Source organism: Cricetulus griseus, assembly GCF_003668045.3.
Source record: "Cricetulus griseus strain 17A/GY chromosome 1 unlocalized genomic scaffold, alternate assembly CriGri-PICRH-1.0 chr1_0, whole genome shotgun sequence".
NCBI classification, from domain to species: domain Eukaryota; kingdom Metazoa; phylum Chordata; class Mammalia; order Rodentia; family Cricetidae; genus Cricetulus; species Cricetulus griseus.
In genome coordinates this window covers 26,284,280-26,302,895 of record NW_023276806.1, presented here as the reverse complement: position 1 = coordinate 26,302,895, position 18,616 = coordinate 26,284,280, and the positions used below count along the sequence as shown (strand labels likewise).

The 18,616-nt window shown below is 37.8% G+C and overlaps 1 protein-coding gene across 5 annotated transcripts in view; it reads left to right on the top strand.

Annotated features, from left to right (window-relative positions):
* The window catches only part of Tbck (TBC1 domain containing kinase), a 143,150-nt gene that overhangs the window by 89,334 nt on the left and 35,200 nt on the right, over window positions 1–18,616 (top strand). The gene's annotated exons all lie outside the window — the stretch shown is intronic.

Below are 18,616 nucleotides of genomic sequence, written 5' to 3'. Positions count from 1 at the left end.
GAGTAGGCCTCCCCAAAGGAGGATTGACATTTATTGGGATAAAAGGTAAATATTTATTTTTAAAACTATTGTTTAAATTTTGTTTATATGCATAAATGTTTTGCCTGCTGGTATGTGTATGTACCACATGTGTGCCTCATACCCTCAGAGGTCAGGAGAGTATGTCTGATCCCTTGTAACTAGAATTATGGGTGACAACTGTGAGTTGCCAGGAATTGAACCCCAATTATCTGAAAGAACAAGTGCTTCAAACTCTTGAGCCATCTCTATAGCCCCTATATAAAATAGTTTTAGTCTTAAATTTTGTCCTCTTTTCCATGTTTTTGAAGGTTCAAATTTAAATGTTAATGTAAAGGAAAGTAGATACAAAAAATATGCTTGCTGCATATTCATTAAAATTAGGGTAATCAATTTAGATTCATATAATGCCATACTGTTGTGTTAGTTTTTTCCCTTTCATTTTCATTGTTGTTGTTGTTGTTGAGATAAGGCCTTCCTATGTGTACCCAGCTGACCTGGAACTGTTATGTAGAGCAGGCTGGCTTAAAACTCACAGAGATCCTCCTGCCTCTACATCCTAGGTACTGGTATTAAAGTCCTATAGCTCCATCCCTAACTTGTGTTAGATGCTTTAAAATTCTCTTATAGTAGAAAAAAACATGTATACTGTTTCGTAGAGTTGGCTTCAATTTCGACCCTGCTTGTTTTTTTGTTGTATAACATTGAATAATCCACAGGCTCTCCACTTACCTGTTAATAAGTGCTAACACGTGTGTTACATACCTTATATTCGTGACAAAATACAGAGATGCTCAAGAATGAACATAGTTTTGGCTTGCAGTTTCAAAGGTGTCAGCCTGTTATGTCAGGAGCTATGCAGTGGAGCAGAGTAGTTCAAATGATAAGCCAGAAGAAGGGAGGGGGGATACAGAAAGAGATCAGGCAAGACACGGTCCCAGGGACACAGCCCTGGTGACTTAATTCTTCCACCTTGGCCCTGCCTGCTGCTCTCACCACCTTTCACAATGGCAGCATGTTTTGAACTACCAGTGGTTTAATTCATTCATTAGTTCAGGAAGCTCTTTATCTACTCACCTCTGGAAATGTCACAAACACACTAAGCAGTGTGCCTCAACTCTCCTCTGTGCATTTCTTAGCCCGGTGAAATTGGCAAGATTATCACCTTATGATACCTGTGCTTAGCAAAGTTATTTTACAAATAATGTATGAAGTATCCACTCAGTACATGGTATATAGTAAGAACCTAAACTAGTAACAATTAATTTTACATGCTTGGCAATTCAGGAATAAAAATGTCAACCCTGTAAACTCTATAGAACTTTATGACAGGAATCTTTTGAATGTCAGTCATTTATATGATGAGGTAGTACTCTGGAATTCCATCTCCTTTGCTGTGTCAGCAGCAACACTGTCCCTTTACATTCCAAATGCTCAAAAGTCAGGCAGGGGACAAGTTGGAGGCTGGTTTTCAAGAAAAGGAATCTTTCTGGCAGTTTTACCCTAGTAATTTCAGTTTAAAATTTCACTTTGACCTTTACTTCTTAGTTTTAATGCCGTTTTGATTTTCAAGCCACTAAAGAATTGCCAAAAGAATTATTTCATCTCCTGCCAAGATTTCTCCCATCCAGTTTTTTCCTTAAATAGCAAAAAAAAAAAAAAAAAAAAAAAAGGTCTGCTTGAGAATTTGGGTCATAGTTTACTAATTGCAGAAAACAGTGAGTAAAGGTATGAACGTTTGATGAACAGGATGAAACAGATTTTCATTTTGGGGTGGGGAGGGTGTGAATGCAGAAATCAGAGATCAGCCTTGGGTGTCCTTCTATCTATTTTTGAGACAAACCCTTTTGGTGGGGCCTAGAGTTCACTGGTTCTACTCAAGGAAGCTGGCCATATGTCCTCATGTGTCCACATCCCCAATATGGGGGTCACAGGTGCACTGCCCCTACCTGGCTCTTTAGGTGCAGGTGACAGATCCATCCTTCAGTTTGTGGAACCTTAGCACTTGCCAACTGTACTTTCCCAGCCATGGACTGAAATGGATTTTACATGACTGGGCTTTTTAGGAAAAGATGGTGGTTAACTTTAGCTATTTTTGTATCTCTTGGGCAAATCTGATCAGCATATGAATTTGTTTATGAACAGTATAACCTAATTATATGCAATCTGTGAAAAAGCAAGAGTTATTATTCTTTTTCACAATAGCCCAATTAAGAACACATGTAGTAGCCCAAGATCTTAAAAACTAAGTTTTGTTTTATTCACATAGTGGTAACTATGTGCACATACTATTGTCATGAGTAAAGCAGAACATTCACTGAGTGATCTTCAACTTTATTAGAAATGCTTTATATGTTAATTAAATGTTTAGAGTCTTTCAAACATTTTTACATTTTATGATGGAGTAGTTTCTAAACATCAAATATGAGCACTAGTATATAAATTTTAATCTCAATAATAAACTCCATATATAATTTGAACAATTAAAAAAATAGTCTCACAAGGCTTTATAGTTTGCAGTATTTGGCTATAATTTCTTCCCCCATTTGAGAGTTGGAACAAGCTAATTAATACAGTGTAACTTACAAACTGCTATTTTTATCAGTAGTGAAAAATATTTTGTGCCCTTGATAATTCAAGTATATATAGATATAGATATAGATCTCATATAGGACTCTGAAGTCATAGTTTATCAAGATTTCACTATGTTTTTCATTTCACTGGGTGTACATTGACATTTACAGTAGTCATTTGTGTACTTTTAAATAAGATGGATGGTTCATAGTAAAGTGCATAGAACACACACACACACACACACACACACACACACACACACACACACACACACACACACACGTTGCTAACATATCAAGAGTAAAATATTCACCTAAAGTCTGACTAAACTTTATTTGATTGAGAGCATTTAGCTTTTCATCTATTCTCTTTACTGTGTGTTTTCTATATATTCTAGCTACCAGTCCTTTGTCACCATCAAGTGAATAGTGGGAAATGTTTCCTCCCACTTTGTATGCTGTCTTTGTATGCGTAGAGGTGTAAGTCACCATGTCTTCTTGATGAGTTGATCCCTTGATCATTGGATGGTACACTTTGTGTCTCATATTAAATTTTTTCATCCTGAAGTCTGTTGTGCCTAGTGTGAATATAGCTACTCCTGCTTGCTTCAGGTTTCCATTTGCTTGGAATATCATTTTCCTTCCTTTCTATCTCTGTGTCTATAGAGAGGTGGTGTAAATTTCCTGAGTGTGTGTTGTTGGGTTTAAGTTATATTTTTAAGTATATTGAACCAGTCTGTATCCTTTAATTGAAGAGTTCAGTCCATTTTCATTTCATTATTATTGATAGATAAGAACTTACTCCTGTCTGTTATTATCTTGGTTTGAGATACTTTTTCTTCTTTAATTCCTTCCCTTTTCATCTTTGTGGTTTGATAGTGCTTGATTCGTGTGTGTGTGTGTTTGTGTGTGTGTGTGTGTGTGTGTGTGTGTGTGTGTGTGTGTGTGTGTGTGTGTGTGTGTTCTTCTCATGGTTTTTATATTCTTTGATCTTAGCCAAAAGGTCAAGAATTGATGATGCCTATTTTTCATTTATAAGACTGGTCAGAAAGTCACAAATCTGTTTCACTTTCCTTAGAAAGTCTCTATTTCTCCTTCAGTTCTGAAAGATATCTCTGCTGAATTAGTATTCTTGATTACAATTTATTTCTCATTTTTAGAAAAGGAAATACGCTTTTCCATTTCCTCCTGGAATAGTTTTTGGTGGTTTTTTTGTTTGTTTGTTTTTTGTTTTGTTTTGTTTTTTGTTTTTGCTGGCAAATATACCTGTGTAATTGAGAAATTCTTGAATATGATTTAATGCCTTTCTCTTACAACTTTTGGAATTTTTTTCCCCCTCTGAACTTTTTGACAGTTTGAATATAACATGCCACGTGGAGATCTTTTCTGGTCTTGTCTATTTGATGTTCTGTATGCCTCCTATATGTGGCTATTGTGTCTTTCCCAGAGTTTGGAGAATATTCTACTCTGATTTCATCAAATAGTTTTCCTTTGCCATTAACTTCTTTCTCTTTGCCTTCCTATTCAAAAAATGTGAATATTTGTTTAATGGTGTCATAAAGGTCTTTAATGCATACTTCATTCCTTATTTGGGGGTAAGAGGTAGCTGGGCTATTTCAGGAGACTTGGCTTCTTGCAGATATTCTTTTTTCTACATAATCTAGTCTATTACAGGGTCTTTTAATATCATTTATTTTAGATGAAGTATTTGTCTCTTCATTTCCAAGAATTTCAAAATGTCTTTTTGCTGAATTTTTAGTTCATATCCCCATTATCTGTCTAATTTGATTGAATAGTTTGTTTTCTCTTGTATTTCTTCAAGCTTTTAAATAACCATTTGAAAATATTCTTTGTGGTATGTTTCATATGTACAGTGTGAAACCTGTTACTAACAAGTTTTTGCTGTATGTTTTTAGAGGCATGTTGCCTTGAGTTTTCATATTTCTTGTGCTCCTGCATTGCGATATTTTTTCTATCAGATGGGCCAGTCTGAATACAATTCTGGCTGTATTCCTAAATTGGCACCATAGTGTAGTTCCCCTATAGCTTCTTTGGCTATGATTAATGACTTTGGGCACAGTGCAGACTGAGATTGAATCAGAAATGCACTATACTATGAGCCACACAAAAATAGGGACACCTGCAGTTCCAGCAGGGATGGTGCTGATGGCCATGGCTGTGTGGTACTCAGTGTATATTTACTCATGCAGTGGGAATAGTGGGCCCTATCAGGTAGCCAGAATTTCGTCAAGCCCTGTTGATTCTGTGCTTCTAACAAGGCCCTCTGACACTGGCAGCCCCAGCAGTGGTGAGAGTCCTAAAACACTTGCCCTTCAGTCAGACAGTGGCGTGGGTCCAGATGCTGCTGCTATGAAGATCATTGGTAGAAACTGTAGCTCTACCCCTGTGACACTCATATCCAGTCCTAACTTCAGTGGATTGTTAGACCAAGTGTGGGGATGGGAGCTGTAGAGATGAGAAGGCACATGGAAACCATACTGTTACTGTCTGCTGGCAGCAGCACTTGTCAGGGATCTTGTCTTGACTGGGATGAGCAAATTTCCTTGTGTGCCCAGGGTTGTAGATCAAGGGTTTTATTGTTGTTTTGCTTTGTTTTCTTCCTTTGGCAGCAGTGTTGGCTGCTGTAGGTTAATAGTTGGGTCTAGAGTTGCTCAAGGCCTGCCTAAGGCCTTGCAAACCAGTTATCAGTAGAAACTACAGGATTACCTCTCTACCTTTTCTGTAACAGCCACTGTAGTGTGGTACAGTGAGAATAGGACAACAGGAAAAAACTGGGTACTTGGCTGTGGTCCTGACACAGGCATTAGTTCACAGGGACTAATGTGAACCTTGGGTTCAGAACCAGAGTACTCTCACCTGTTTCTCAATAGGGATGCCCTCCATTCCCCACTGTATCTCAGTAGTTATCCCCTACAGTCCTGCTTACTCAGTGTCCTAGGCCAGCCAGGGTGAGTTCGCAAGGTGTCTATGCATTTCCTATAAGTCAGTACAGCATAATGTCTAAGGAATCCCAAAGATGGGAATATGTGGGGCTTTATGACCTCTAGATGAGTTCAAAATCAGACATTAGCTCACGTTTCAAGTGACTCCAGGCTGTAGCACCTTAGATGTTGGCTGTATGATGTTTGAAATCTTTTTCCAAACCCAGGACACTACACAGATTTCACGTTTCTTACAAACTGTAAGCCCACAGAGATGGTGAAAATGTCTAGTAGCTGGGACTGCCAGCATCTGCACTGAAAATATGATGAAATTCTCTTAATTTCTCCTGCAAAGGGGATTCTGCCTCTTGCAGTTATGAGAGGTGTCAGGGTATTTTGTTCCTCTGTCTTTGATGCTATCGTGTGTGTGTGTGTGTGTGTGTGTGTGTGTGTGTGTGTGTGTGTGTGTGTGTGTGTGTGTGTCTGTGTGTGTCTGTGTGTCTGTGTGTCTGTGTGTGTCTGTGTGTTATAACCATCCATGCATTCTCTGTCTTGATGCTTTTGAGTGTTTAAAATCACTTGCCTCAGATGCATCTGCACAGAGTGAGTGTGAGCACCTCTGTTCCACATCATAGGATCCTCTTCAAGGAGACACGCTTCAGGTCACAAGTACATTTTAGTGTGTTCTAAGAAATTGTGTGAGTACTCATAATGACTCTTTTATAGGAAGCTTAATTTAGAAACAGATTCCTATTTTCATTATAGGCTATGATATTTAGCTTATACTGTAAAAGGGGGAGTATCCAAATTTAAGAAAGCTAATATTGTTAGAACATGCATGATTGATATGTAGCTATTGCTTAGCAGTTCCAAGCTTCATTTAGACAAAAAATAACCCAATGGGAGTTTTGTAAGATTCAAGTACAGTGTTTACTACTAAGTCCCTAACATAGAGACACTGCCATTTTAATATAAAATTGTTTATATTCTAAGTGTGTGGTTTTAATATTAGGCCTGAGCTCTAGATACCTCAGTACCTACAAGACTCTCTTTATAAGAAATGAATGAGTCATAAATTTTGTATATTTTTCAGTTGAAACAGGAAAGAAATAAAACAAAAAAATAAGACCACTTAACTCTTTGAAATAAGGAATAATTTTAAAAGTGAAAGTGGGAAATCCTGCTTTAATTTTAATTTTATGAAAACAAGAAAAATCTAGCATCTAATGAGCCTATTATGTGATGCATATGTATTTAAGATTGAATGTCTTCTTGGTGGATTGTTTTCTTGATCAATATCAATTGACCATCCTCATCTTTTTTGACAAGAATTAGTTTGAATTATTTTGTCAGGTATTAGAATAAACAATGTCTTCTGATTTCTTTACTTGGAATAGATGTTGTCATCATTTCACTAAGATGTGTTTCTCAGAGGCAGCCAAAAGTCGGATTCTAAGGCGGTCTACTAGTTTGCATCTTTTCGTGGGTAAACTGAGACTGTTTATGTCCAGCGTAATTATTGAAATGTGTGCATTGCTCCCTTTGTTTTTGTTTTGTTTAGTTTTGTAGTGTCTGGGACATTTTAGTTTAGTTTCCTTTTGTTTTGTGAGTGTCATAAAATCATTTATTTTTTCCTCCTGTATTCTGTAGTCTCTTGGATGTGTTTATCTTATCCTCCCAGGAAGGTATCCTCTACAGGACTAGCTTCATGGTCATAAATTCCTATACTCTGCTTTCTTTCAAAGTTTGAAATACATGAGTTCAAACCCTTGCTTTCATGGTTCAGATGGAAAAGTCTGCTGTTAGTCTCTGTTGGGCTTGTCTTTGTGGCTTGACTATTCCTTTCTAGTTTTCCATGTATTCTGTTTGTCTTCTGCAGGTTTGTGTAGTGCTCTCACTACAATATGATGCAAGGAGTTTCTTTCTGGCCGTCTGCCTTTTCTCTGTGGTCCTGGTCTAGCTGTGTTCCATATGCTTTTAAAGCACACTCTTCTCCTGGGGCTCCCAGGGTTCTTTGCATGTGGGGTTTTCTTGTTTTGACTCCGTTCTGTGGGTTGTGGATAATCAAGGCAAACTCTGCCCCACTGTGGTTGATGAGGCTTCATGTGGTCAGGAATGGTTGGCTGTGTGGTGCCCAAAGCACAGTGTTTGGTTAGAGTTTGTGTCTAGCTCCCACCCTTTCCCATTGAGACACTGATAGAGGGCCTAGCTGTAGTTACTAGGAATCCCTTTTTTGAAATCCTCACTAGCTAATTTTGTAAATTTCCTGGTAGGAGTCTTTTAGTCTAGTTTGCCTGGAGAGAAAGTACACATCCAACTGTAAGAAAGGTTTGTTGATCAGTAGAGCTTGGACCTGGAGAAGTAGCTGATTGAGTGGGAAATACTCTTGTTCTATTTATTTCTTAAACTGTTATCCCCTGCTCCTTCTGACATGGCTCCTAGTCCACCATCCTCCAATGGCTTATGTTTTGTTTTAAGGAGAGGATCTTCTTTTTTCTTTTCTCCCTTGCATCATTAAGGTGAATTTTGACTAATTTTTATTTAGCAAATATTTATTAAGCAAATACTAGGTACTTGATTCATTTCACATTAATGTAGACTGTATCTGTTCCAAAAACCTTGGTAAATACATGGACATGAAGGAAGGTGGTTTGGAATATAGTGTCAATGCAGATAAAAGGGAAGAAAACCTGCAGTGCCTGCCATGCCTCATTTACAACTGTGTTCTTCCTTCCTTTTCTGAACCCAGTTGTTATTTAAAGCAGAGTTCTTCAATCTAGAGTTAGCAAGATTCTTATCATTTTATATCAACTTCCTTTATCCCAATATCAGTTCCAGATTTGGGTTATCACTTAATTCAGTACACCAGAAAACTATTTTGGCAGATGGAAATGATGTATCAGGAAGGGGTAAAAATGCAAACATGTATTAGATTGTAAGTTGAACTAAAAGTTATTGCAAATCCTTTGTGAAATGAGACAAGTTTAAGTAAATATTGTAACCAAATAACTGAAAAATGAGCCTCTCTTTCCAGGTCAGGGAGCTGTAAATTAGCGGTGTTTGTTCATCATTACTTTTCCCAGTGAACCTTCATATACTCCTCATTTTTAATAGACCTAATGGTTTTCCTGCATCCATCTAAGCCTTAGAAATTACAATTATTTTGTCACTATCTTTTTAAACATTTTCTCTTATCCTTTTGTGAAATTATGTTGGAGAAATCAGAATTTTAATGGCATACCAAATGTTTCCTCTCTGGGTGATAGAAACCCCTGAGTCTTGTCCTTCTAACTCATCACATTGTCTGGACCACCACTCTGCCTTCATTTAAGCAAGTATATTCTGAATAGAACTGTGTCCTGTAAATGCAACAAGTGAAATGAGCATAGAAAATATGCCCATGGTCAGACAAAAACTGTGCCAGGAGAATTATAGAATAAAGTTTATTGATGAAGATTGGTGAGGGGTAACAGAAGCAGAGTTAGGATAGTTTTTAATAGAAAACAAAAGAGTTAGTTTCTTTTTGGTGAAAGTAACAATTGGCATGATATCAAGTAGAATATCCAAAGTAGGGTTGGTCCAGACTAGCAGCTGTGCTGATGGGAGACAGGCACATTTCTCTCTGGCAGCAGGGCTGTTTTCATGGAGCGTAATTAGCATATCTGCATGAAGTTGCTAGGAAGGCTGCAGTGGTGACAGTTTTCCTGTGCAGCCTGATGGAATTCAGGATCGATTTGACACAGATCCTCTAGCAGTGTTTTTCCACCAGCGAGTCTACAGAATACATTTTCCTTGTGGAGAGTGATGGGCACAGCAGCCTGACTCCAGCTAGCTAATGAATATCTGGGGTCTTGCACAGACTTGTTCATCACACAGCCTCAAAGTTCAGGGATGTCATTTCATGAATCACTGGCATTCTGTGACATTTAAAGAGAAATGGATCCTGGCACAATCCTACTGACAGTGTGTCAACAAGAGACACAGTTATACACAGGATGCAGGAAGTTTAATGATTTTCAAATTTTAGGCCATTGGTGTCCCATTTATTCAGGCCCCCTCAGCACTTCCTATAAGTCATGCAAAGCAAAGAAACAAGTTCTGTGATGTGAGTGCAAAAGTCACATTTAAACCTATGTGTAAAATTTATAAATTTGATTTTTAGCCTGTTTTGCCCACATACTAACACAGACTAAAGGGCCATAATGAGAAGTGAAACCAGAGCTTCATCTGCAGCTCTCCCTCAAACCTCGGAGAGAATTCCTGTTGCAAGGGGTTTCTCCTTTCAAGCCCAAATAAAGATCACCTGCCTGGGGGTGGGAGGGCATAGTGTGTGTGTATGTGTGCCTGAGTGACTGATGAGTTATGGTTCAGAATTCCTATAGGAATCAAACAAACTTAGCAACGGACAACCAAGTAGAGCTAATAGTCTTAACTACTCAGCTTTCTTATTTATCAAATGGATAATTTAATATGAAGATGTTTATTTTCTTGGACAAACTAAATTACTGTTGTTGATTCTAAATATCCTTTTATGGCAAACCTGATCATGCACATATTTTTGTTATTTTACAATTACGTCATCTTCTATAGTCCTTTTCACATACCAATAAGTTATTAAAAATCATAATTATGCTACATATGTGATACCTCAACTGAAATAAATTTACTGATAGGAAAATAAAGTATGTGTTTTTGTTTCTTAGCATTCTTTTTAAGTTAAATGTAGCATTTTAGGGCTTTAACCCTTTTTATTGCATGTTATTTGTCTTGTGTCTATGTGAGTGTATATGTATGACTACACAAATGCCACAATGCACATGTTGAGATCAAAGGACAACTTGGGAGAGTTGATTATGGTCCCAGGTATCATCTCACCAGCATGCCTATGCCTAGATCTTGAGATGTTTGCCGCAGTGTTTCAGATTTTGACTTTTCATGTACATGTACATGTTCAGTTTTCCCAGAACAATTTGCTGAATAGGCTTTTCTCCAATATACAATTTTGGCTTGTTTGTCAAAAACTAAGTGGCTGTAGTCATGTGGGCTTGTATCTCCAGCCTGTATTCTGTTTCACCGATGTATGTATCTGGTTTTGTGCCAGTACTATTCAGGGTTTTGTTTTGTTTTGTTTTGGGGGTAGGAGGAAAGGGTTTATTTTTCCTATAGTTCTATATCACAGTCCATTACAAACTCACGACAGGAGCCAGGAGGCAGGAGCTGATGTAGAAACCATGAAGGAGTGCTGCTTACTGGCTTGCTCCCCATGGCTTGCTCTGCTTGCTTTCTTATAGAACCCAGGTTTGTCATATATGGCCTTTATTGTGTTGAGTATGTTCTCTTAATACCTAGTTTCTCCAGGGTCTTCATCATAAAAGGAGGTTGGATTTTGTCAAATGCCATTTTTACATCACCTGATAGAGGTCATCATGTGATTTCTGTCCTCAGTGCATTTTAACCAATGAATTATTGTCTGCTTTAAAAAAGAGTATCTATTTTATTTCTCTAAGTTGTATGAACACACATAAACATCTTATAATTTTGCAAAAATTAATTTTTAACTAATGGGTATATGAATCAAATGTATGTTTACATTTTATAGGCAATATAGTATCTTAAAGATTTACTTCATTACAAGAAACATGATTACCTGTAACTTCTAGCAAATGTTTTCCTGTCTTGGATTGTATGTTATCACATTTTAAGCTGTATTAAACCAACGGTTATATGAAGATCTTTAGTTTAACAGCTTTAAAACTGACTATGTAAACTAAGTACTGATTTAATTTACTCATTACATTATAGCTGATAATTTTAATTAGAATTTTTGTTCTGTTTGATATATTTTTGTATTTGAAATAGTTTATTGAGTTTTCTCTATATCGGGGCAGTGTTTGTAGTGTGTATATGCAGTACATTTTAGTAATTAAATACATGTATATAATGTATAGTAATGCAATCAGAGTAATAAGAATTTCCATTTCTTCAAGCACTAATCATCTTCATATGTTGGAGTTTCATACTCTTTTGGTCACTTTGAAATATCGCATTGATTGTTTGAACCTATACTTACCCTTCTATGTAATAGAGAACCCAGAACTAATTCTTCTCCCCAGCTGTGGCTTAGTGTCTTTTTACAGAACTTCTTTTAATTTGCTTTCTCTAATGCCCTTCCAAGTCTCCAGTGACCACAGTCCCATTCTATTTCTCTATGACACTGACTTACCAGTGTACAGAAATGAGAACATGTGATGTCTGACTTAGCATATAGTGGAGCTAGTTCTATCCATGTTACCACAAATGGCAGTTTCATTCTTTATGGCTCGGTAAACAAACATTTATTGCATTTATATACACACTTTCTTTGCTGATTCATCTACTCAGAACATTTAGACAGACTCCACATCTTAGGTATTGTAAACAGTACTACAGTGAGCATAGGGATGCATGCATCTTTGGGGCACAAAGATTTTTTTCTCATTTGAATATATTCCGGTGGTAGAAATCACTGTGTTAGCCAAAGCAGTACAATCCATATTATACTGGTAATAGATCCTTGTCAGCAGAAAGCCAACAGGTAACAGAAGCAAGCAGAAGAACCCTCATCTTATTGTTTCTTGTCTTTAATCTTGTTGGGGAAGAATTGTTGATGAAAAGGTGAAATCAAGAAACATTTAAAGCACTTCTCAGTTGGCAACGAGAAGAGTGATGTAATGTCTTCTCATTCTCCCAGCTCACCTTCTACAGTGGTTGGCAGTGTGACCTGGTTCTTTCACGTTTCGTTGTATCACTGAGGAGATGACTGTTCAGTGCAACATAATGTGAGTGGGTGCTCACGAGGAATCATGATCCTAGTAAAACATTTCAAAGACAAAAACATCCCTGTGTCATTCAAGTCAGTTTCTGAGGAATACTACACAGCATTCCATGAAATCTGCACTACTTTACATTCCCACTGTCCTTTCTCCACATCTGTATTGTCTTTCGCTATTTTTGCCTTTTTGATAACAGCCTCTCTAATTGGGACTGGGTGACATGTATTGGCGATTTGTGTCCTTGCTGTTTTTTGAGGTAGACAGAGTCTCATGTGTAACCCAAGGGACTCTTGAATTCACACACCTTACCAATGCTGATAACACAGACATGTTCCACCACTTTCCCAGCTTTTGATCTGCTTTTCCTTGGTCATTGTGAGACTGAGCATTTATTGTGTAGACCATCTTTACTCTACTGGATATTTTTGGTGTCTTTGTTAAAAATTATTTGGCTATATGATTGTAAATTAATTTAAAATTTTTCTAGTTTGTCTATTTATGTGTGTATATAGCTTAACAGTACCATACTGTTTGGTTACAATAGTTTTGTAATATGTTTTGAAATCAAATATTGTGATGCCCCTTTCTCCCATTTCTTGGATTTTTATAGCTTGCCTTGGTCCTTTCTGCTTCCATGTAAATATTAGGGCTGTTTCCTATTTCTGTGGGAAAAGTCATCAGTATTTTGATGAGAATTGCATTGCACAATAGAGTAGTATGGTCATCTGAGCAACAATAAGTACTGTTTAGAAACATGGGACAATGTGAACATTGGATGCCTTTCTCTTTTTATCCTTTTCAATGCCTCTCATCGGTACTTGCAAATTTTCATTATACAGCTTTTTCAGTTTCTTTCTTACTTGAAAATGTTTAATTTACTTTGTAACTGTCATAAGTGGGATTGTATTCCTGATATCTTTTTCAAAGAGTTTGTTTATATATTTAAAAAGTACTGTTTTTGAAAAATGATTCTTCTGTCTAACTTTACTAAATTAATCAAGTCAACTAACTTTTTGACAAGGGATTTTGGTTTTTATTTATAACATCATGTCATCTTCATACACGAATAAATTAACCTTATGATTTATAATTTAATGACCTATATTTCTATTTTTGGATAGTTAAACTTTTAAAGACAGTTCTATCTTAAGAAAAATGAAAATGAGTATCTGTCTTTTGGGAGCTTACAGGAACAGCTATAGGTTTTTTCATCTTTAAACTTGAATGTTTTGAATTGCATTCTTTTTAGTCCTAGTATCTAGGCAGTGTTATGCTTTGCTTTGTTTTGTTTTGGAGACAAGGTCTCAATATGTAGCCCTGGTTGGCCTGAAACTCACTTTGTAGATCAAGCTGGTGTCAAACTCGGAGATCTACCTACCTCTGCCTCTTGAGTGCTGGTATTAAAAGTGTACACCACCAAGCCTCATTGACAATTTTTATTATAAAGGAATGCTAAATCTTATTGAGTGCCTTTTCTGTATCTATTGAAATGATCCTCCGTTCAAAGGAGTGTTGGTTGTATCATTAGTCAGTTTGTGGATTTAGAACCATTCTCCATCTCTGTGATGAGTCGTTTCTGAGTTTGCTGTCTGATCTTTTAAAATGCTGCTGAATTTGGTTTGCTACTATTTTGTGGAGAACGTTTGCATTTATAGCCACTAGGGATATGTGTTTTTGGTTTTTCCTTTTGTGGGACCTTTATGTGGTCTGATATTCAGGTAATGCTAGCTCCAGAATAGTTTGACAGCATTCTTCCCAGTTTAATTAGATGAGAAGTTTAAGAGGAATTAGAATAAGTCATTTAAATATTTTGTGTAATTCGCAACAAAGCTATCATGTTCTTGAGGCTTTTTTTTTCAGATGGAAGATATTAATTATTGTTTCAGTGTTACAGCTCATTATTTGTACATTTAGATTTCTACTTAATTTCAATTCACTTTTGATAGCATGTATTCAGAAATCTATCCATTTCTTCTAGGCATTCCACATGGTTACTAATAATTTCTAATAGCAGCTTCTTACGGCTCTTTGCATTTCTATGCTGTAGAAACCCTTGTTTTCACCTCTGACCTTGAGTCTTCCCTGTCTTTCCTGTTAATCTAGCAGAGGATTTGTCATCTTATTCACCTCTACAAAAACCACAGACAGCTGTTTCACTCAGCCTGTTGCTCACCTTTCATGGTAGTCACTTGGCCTGGTGGTCACTTGGCATGGTGGTCACTTGTCACGATGGTCACCCAGTACGGTGGTCACTCAGCATGGGGACACATGTCTGTAATCTCCCCACTTTGGAGACAGACACGCTTTTCTGTACTAGCTTTAATCTTCAGGCTGTAGAGTAGGACAGAATCCTTCTACATTCCCCACTGAGAGGGTTCTTCGGGTGCCAAGGATTGACTGGGCCTCTGGTAGTCAAATTACTACTGTTGCAGAATGCAGAATGCAGATTTCCTTGCTCTGAAGTGAAAGTTGTAGGTGAAGCTGGGACTTTGTATTAGGCGCTCTAGCCTTGAGGTGTGAAAGAAACCTTCCCTAATACCTGCATGTCCAGCTTACAGTGGATCTGGACACGTAGCAAAGGCATCCTCTTGTGCCTAAACTGCAAGATGCTGAGAGGGTCCAGTGAGACATCCACTGGTCCAAAGCTGCTGGTAGGGCCAGGCAAGGTGATATCAAACAGTAGCATTGCAAAAGATTCTATCTTTGGGACAGAAAAGCCATTCAGTCCAGCCAGCTTCCTAGACTAGACTTAAAGCCTCTAAGAACTGTAGACTTCTGTGCCAGGACCATGGGTCTGACACTGAGTGTGAGGGCTGCAATTTCTTGTGTACCCTTCCTTAGCATCAAAGGGTTCCTTCCCACTAGAAAGATGGTGGTGGTTGTGGTTTGTGTTGCTGTTATCTGGGTTGCCTTTCTGACTCAATGCTGTGTATAGCTGTGCCACTTGCTAGCTGGTTTCCAGTTCTCCCTCTCCTTAAATACAGATTTTCCTTTGTTCCATACCAAACCCCTCTGTTTTACCATCCTAGCTACACTTTGTCTAGTTTTTCTTCTAAGAATACTATATTTGTTTATTCTCAATTTGTGATTCAGAGATCAAATGAATTGTAAAATTAGTTTACCTCTTAGATGCTTTTATCTTCAATGAGAAAATATGAAACATAAGGGCCAGTTTAGCTTTATTGAAAGGAGGGCTTCAGATTTGTCATCTCATGTTCCATAATATGCCTTGTTATGTTACAAACTCAAGGTACGTCTCCATGTTCTCTGGTTTTAGGGTTAGGTGTGATATGTGTAGCCTTGCTGAGCTCACTAAAAACAAAATGCCTTCACATATTTGAAAGACGCTAGAAATACAGCTAGATACATTATGGACTTTGATGCCTCATACCCAGTGTCCTCAGGAGAATTGTCTGGCCTTTTTAATAATAGTGCATGCAAACAAGCAGCTAGTTACTAAAAACAGCTGAGTATCCCTCCCTCTGCGTCCTGTGTTCTCTGCTGAAACCTTGAGTTTCTTTTCACTTGAGTTGTACTGGTTATATACAGCTATAAATGGTTGGCTGATATGATATTAAGTGAACATCCTGGCCTGCTTCACTTCCCATTGCTGGATTAACATCATGACCAAAAGTGAGGTGAGGAAGACAGGGTTTCTTTCAGATTGCAGTTCATCACCAAGGGAAGTCAGTACAAGAACTGGAAGCAGGAACTAAAGCGGAGGCCATGGAGGAATGCTGCTTACTGGCTTGATTCCCATGGCTTACTCAGTCTGCTTTCTCATACAACCAAGTACCACCAACCCAGGGGTACACCACCCATAATGAGATGAGCCCTGGCACATCTATCTTCAGTCAAGAGATCGCCCACAGGCTTGCCTAGAGGCTAATCTGACAGAACCATTGTCAACTTCATAGATGACAACAAACTAGCCAGCAAATGTTTCGTCAGAAATTAATCATGATAATAACAATGCAAGCCCTTTACTGACCTCACTGAGCACCTTGTTCTTGGTGTGGTCATAAGAACAAATGGGCAGAACTACAGACTTTCTTCTCAAGCATATTCCATAGCTTCTAATTAGAGGCTGTTCTGACCATGTACTTGGTACTCTTTGGTTACATAGTGAGCAAAGTGATGAAAAATATTCTGAGTAGCAATGAACAGCCTAACAAATGTGGTGTTTTGCCAAGCACCACAACATGTAAGAAGAGTGAGAGAGACTGCGAATGAGGTCAGAGCCTACCTTCAGTAATGACCTTACCTTAAGGGAAGGGGGGATTAGCATTTGAGATGAAGTCATAGATTTAATTCAGTGACTTGGCCCCAAAGTCACCTTCTGGTTCTTTGCTCTGGAGATTTATTCAGGGTGCAGGGTAGACCTGCCATGCCCCTCCTGTGTGGAACAGCAGGAAGTAGCATCTGGCAGGAGTCAGAAGCTCCGCCCCCAGTCATGAGTGGAGTCATGCCATGCTTTTCATCCTTTTCATTTCAGCTCAGGAAATGGATCAGGTTCTGGTTTTATTTGAAAATCATTTCCAGAAACTCCTACACAAGTAAGCAAGTAGCAGTACTCACCCCTGCCCATACTGTCTCCTTGCCCTTGCGTTTGCCTTAGAAATCACTGACACTAAAATTGTTCAGGAACTAAGACCTCCATTCTTCTACCCTCACCAAAAACAACTTTAACTGATTGGGTATGACCCAGAAACTTGGTTTTGGATACTGTTTTCACGGGTCTGTTTGTATGAGTGTGTCCTACTTATGAGGAGGCCTGCAGTGATCACGGGACTCCTTAAAGCAAAAATGTCAAATAACAGTACTAAGCAAGTTTCTCACTTTTGTTCAAGGAAGGAAGTGGGAATTTGGGTTTCCTGCTTATCAGAAATGAAGTCACAGAACACTGGAGTTAAAATAAATAATGGTGTCACTTAGTCCTTCTTTCTTCAATTATTCATGATAAACTGAGGCCCAAGGGATGAACTATCCCCAAGCTGATACTGTAAATCAAAGGGAAAATTACTACTGTCTCTGAAGAAATTTAGCTCGAAAAGCACATCTGTGAAATTTTTAGCATAAAATCCTCAATCACTGAAAAAGTTTCTCTCTCTCCTCTCTGTATTTCATACTCACGTACGTTATCTCTCTTCTATTTAGAGGAACAAAACCTCTCCAGTGTGAAAAACGCATTATGCAGCCTCCAGAGCAGAACAGCTATTTCAAACTCTATTGCAGATGCTGTTTCTGAATCTTAGAAATAGTAACCTCTGTTCTTCTAAAAATAAGAAAGATAAACTTAAAAAGTGCTACTGGGGCAATATATTGTTTCAAATGTACAGAAAAAAATATCTTTGCAGATGATGGGCCTTTTTGGAGTAATGTTCTTACAGTGACCTTTCTCTGAAAGCTCAAACATGATAGTTTATGTCTGTAGCTTTTGCAAAAGGCTGTGCTTCCTACATGCACTTGAAGTACATGTCTCTCATACATGTACTTGAAATACATGTCCTTCATACATGCACATGAAATACATTTCTTTCATATATGTACTTGAAATACATGTCCTTCAGACCTGCACTTGAAATGCATGTGCTTCATACATGCACTTGAAATACTGAGCACTTCAGAGGCTATTTAGTAACTACCTGGAGAAAAATAAGAATTGATTGAATTTTTTCTGAGAACATTTCAACTGTCTCTTCTAATACTACAACATTTAAGGCTGTCTCAGCAGTATAGAGCTATAACTACCAAAATCAATATTTTTGCCAATTTTTCTTTGTTTTTAATTAGTTCATCTTTTCTTATGAATTTAACTACAGTACTGTGCTGATACCTAGTATGTGCCTCCACCTGTGACTTCTCACAAATTTCTATGTCCATCTCTAGCTATATTCTTAATATTTTTGGTGTGGTATACTCTGTCATGCTCAGTTTCACATGTCTAAATCATAATTTACATTTTTTTACTTGCTGTCTGTAACTGTAAAACTTAGGGCCAAGATGTATTCATCATATTTCCCCCTGACCTGTTTTCTTATGTTTCATCCCATGTCTTCGTTTACTTTTTCATTAACTCACACAGTTTTCCTTAGTAGCTACTAGGTCTCAATTTTCTGGTAGTTTATGAGTATACACACTCATCTGAGAGAGCTCCTACTGAATTCTGAGACTTCTGTGTCAGTGAGTCACATAGCAGGATTTTGAGGCTTAGACACTGATAGACACTTGTGAATTGAACTTGGGGGTAAATACTTCAATTATGATCCTT